This window comes from Ciona intestinalis, unplaced genomic scaffold, assembly GCF_000224145.3.
Source record: "Ciona intestinalis unplaced genomic scaffold, KH HT000114.2, whole genome shotgun sequence".
Lineage (NCBI taxonomy): Eukaryota > Metazoa > Chordata > Ascidiacea > Phlebobranchia > Cionidae > Ciona > Ciona intestinalis.
This window is the reverse complement of record NW_004190436.2, coordinates 35,715-39,690: the sequence shown is the minus strand read 5'-3', so window position 1 is coordinate 39,690 and position 3,976 is coordinate 35,715. Positions and strand designations below refer to the sequence as shown.

The window sequence follows — 3,976 nt, the reverse complement described above, 5'->3', positions numbered from 1 at the left end:
CGACTATGTAGACTTCGAACTCACTTCTCCATTCCTCCCACAACTCGGCTAAATTTGATGTACGTGCGTGCACGTCAAAGTTTGATAAACCTCTTGGCGTCTCTGTATTGCCTTCGGCCATCCTCGTCGCCAGATGTAGTATTCTATTACGCTTAGGATCGATCACAGCCGATGAATACAGATTCAAATGGTTTATTATGAAGTTACACACTTATTCGGTTACAGTATTATTAGAATTCTAATCTATTGTCATAATTTCATACACGAGGCGATAAGTTGTTGCACATTAACAATTTACAATCACTTGATGGCGTTAGCATTAAACCAAAACACTACAATGTTTACTGTAAAAATCCACCATGGTACTTCGTAAGGTTTAATCTACCAAATCCAGCGATTTTGATCAAACAGTAAATTTGTCGCTAATTATTCAAATAAAAAAACATTACTTTCACGTTGAAGACGTTTGCGTGTAGTCCAAGCATAATCCGCACATATTTCGTAAAGTTGCTTAAAATTTGCAAAAAAAAATAAGCGATAAACAGGACGCACTTATTTACAATTACAGGGGTAGCTTAATTTTAATAAGTGACCCATACAAACCGTGCAGGCTAGTTTTTTAGCGCCCGTACCCAGGGTAATACGAACCATCATAAATTAAAACCGCTGCTACCATTGTGGGCGTATGTGTCCTTGAGCAAGACACTTAACGGCAATTGCTCGAACCCAGCAGCAGTCATTAATGGGTTGTCCAAATTATCGGTCATACATAATTTAAAAAAATCCTAAAAAATAATCACCCACAATTTCCACAAAGTAACATAAATGGTAACTCATAAGCTGGCACAAGCTGCATAAAACAGAACACCCGTGATATAACGACTATCGTTTTCGAACCACGAGAGGATAACGTAAGGTGTTGAATTCATTTAAAACTTACGACATAGATGCTTTATTCACGATGCCGCGACACTTCATTTGCATGGCCACCATGTCTTCTTCGAAACTTTTAATCTCACCCATCAATATTTGTTGATTGTTTCCCATCTCCTCAAATTTTCTTTTGTTAACATGAATGCCTTTAATTCTGCCGGGTTAAATAAAAAAAATATTTATCAAAAATGACTTTTACTAATTTACAAAAGAAGTAGAAAGCTTTGGTGTTGCATGAGTATGCGCCATAAAACATATCTAACTTTCAGATTTAAATAACTCTGTAAAGTGTCTTGTTCAAGGACATATACAAATACACCCAAAATTAAAACAGCGTCAAACGAATCTGTACACTGTTCTTTTTAATTTGTTTATATAAATTAAAGCACCAAGAGCGTGAAATCTATTCTTGGTTTGGCCTGTTAGTGCTATATCTTGCAGTTTTGTTATCATATGTGTCTGACGGGGTGATAAATGAACGTAATGTAACTTAACTTACCATAGCATTGCCGGAAAATGACAGTCATTATAACACGGCATGCTAAATTCGGAAATAGCTGGATAATAATGTAATGTGTCCGGCACGGTGGCATAGTGGTTAGCGCGCCACCCACAAAGTAACATACATGGTAACTCGTAAGCTAGCACGAGGTGTTAAACCCCTGTAATAACGACTGTCATTTTTCCACGCGAGGATAAAGTAAGTTACATTCATTCATTCATTCCATCACTCATGTACGCAGTATCTGGATACCGCGCGATCAGCAAATATGGACTCCATTTTTCCCGTTCAAATTGAATGTTATGCAGCAGTAGTAGTGACGAGTGTGTTGTGTGATATCTTTTTATATTGTGCGTTATTAAAGGTAGCAGTAACAGTTCTAACGTGTTTTCCTTTCATTTTTAATAAAGTAGCCTCTGCTAGAGTAACAAACATGGTTGGTCACTCTTGTAATGTATTCCAGCGCCTTTAATTAGTTCAGCGCGCCGTCTCGAATCTACATTCCTATGTTTCTCGCTTTAGTTCTATTTGTCACGTTACTCAGTTTGCGTGTATTTTTTGTCTTCGATCATTTTAAACTGTTGGTTTTCACCTAGGTAACTATCATACTACTATCATACTAAATCTGGTTGCTCTTTGAGTTCTCATAAAGCTAAGCCTTATTAAACAAAATAACTGATCATATAATACGAGTACGTCGTTTGTTGTAAGGACTTTCAAGTCAGAATTTTCCAGATTACTACTTTACCATGAAAACGATGCGTGTTACAGTAACCACTGTGTTACAGGGTCAAGCGTGACTAGATCCCCCAAAAAATACCTTTTTTCACTGAATTTTGTTTGTAGTTCACGCATCTTGTAAGCGCTTGTGCGGAAAATGCTTCCAAATCTCTTAACCGACCGACGCCGCTGCTTTTGCCTTTTGTTGAACACTTTTGAAACCTCTGCTTCAATGTAATGTAGGATTCTGTGTATTAATATCAGTGTTACTGTTTCAGCACTCCAAACAAAACATGAATCTGGTGTATTGCTTCATATATAAGCTAGTCTTTATATTATAAATACAACTAACAACTGTTTTCTTTTAATTCTCAGTTTAAATTAGCGGTGGTTATAACCGTAGCATATTTTGCATCTATGTAAGAATGAATGAATGTATTTTTTTTTTTTCATGGGGGGCTAATAATTTGGACACCCATTAGTGACCACTGGGTTGGAGCAATTGCAGTTAAGTGTCTTGCTCAAGGACACATACGCCCACTTTGGTAGCACCGACGAGTGAACTGATTACCTCTAGGTTAGAGGCAGATGCGCTAACCAACTGTGCTACGGCCCCGGACAATAGGCAGTTTTACATTCTTACAAAAAACAAAAAAACACTAAAAAACTAAAATTTTCCTGCAAAATATTTGTGTTCGAATAAAAATGAGCATAAAGCTTTTGCAACGATCTGCTCTAACAATTTTTTTGTTTATGTGACAAACTTTGATAGCAAGTAAAAAGCAAATATCCAACCTGTTTTTAAGCACTGGCAGGTTAACTATTCAAGGGGACAATCGCTATTATGACGAAAACAATCGAAGTGTGAATTGCTATTTTGTCGTTATCAATTGCCAGCCAAAAAATAGCTATTATGGTGCAATGAATCCCTGTGTAAATCCCTACTATTACGTAACAAACATGCTGCTTAGTGCTTGGTTGAGGAAAACATCGTAAATATGAATCACTTCTACTTCTGTAACATGTTTAGGTTGTTCACTACCCCCTGTTGGAATGTTTAATAGCCAAGTTACATTTAATTTAAACGCAACCGTGACAAACTGACGAAACCAAACGACCCAAAAAAATTATCAGGCGACCCAACTTTGGGTGGCACCCCACGTGTTGGGAACCACGGGTTTATTGTAGGGTTAATGACATGTAAGGATGTTTCTTAGTAATCGGGAGGTCAAGAAAAGCCCTCTCTATAAGGTGTAACATTAGGCAAGATATTTTGTTCTTCAATATATAAACCAATAAAGTTAATGTGTTGTCAATTAACACTCAAACATCAATTTTATAATTGCACATACTCTGTCTGGTGCCATAGCACAGTTGATCAGTGCGCCTGACTCTAACTCAGAGGTAATGGGTTCAAGGCTTGTCGTTGCTGCCATTGTGGGCGAATGTGTCCTTGGACAAAACACTTAACGGAGTTATTTAAATCTGAAAGTTGGTTATGCTTTATAGCGCATACTTGTGCAACACCAAAGCTTACTATATCTTTTGTAAATTAGTAAATGTCATGTTTGATAAATATTTTTTCATTTAATCCGGCAGTTAAAGGCAATTGCTTCAACCCAGTTGGTTGTCCAAATTACCAGCCACACATGAAAATATTCCCCAAAAAATAATCAACCACAAAGTAACATACATGGTAACTCGAAAGCTGACAACAAGGTGTATGAAACAGAACACCTGTGTTTAACCACTGTCGTTTTCCGGCCATGCGAGGAAGAGTAAGTTACATTCATTCATCTCTTTAACAGTTTTGCACTTAAA

General features: G+C 37.1%; 1 protein-coding gene across 1 annotated transcript in view; it reads right to left on the bottom strand.

Annotated features, from left to right (window-relative positions):
* The window catches only part of LOC100183316 (hydrocephalus-inducing protein homolog), a 77,797-nt gene that overhangs the window by 54,345 nt on the left and 19,476 nt on the right, over window positions 1-3,976 (bottom strand). The window lies entirely within an intron of this gene.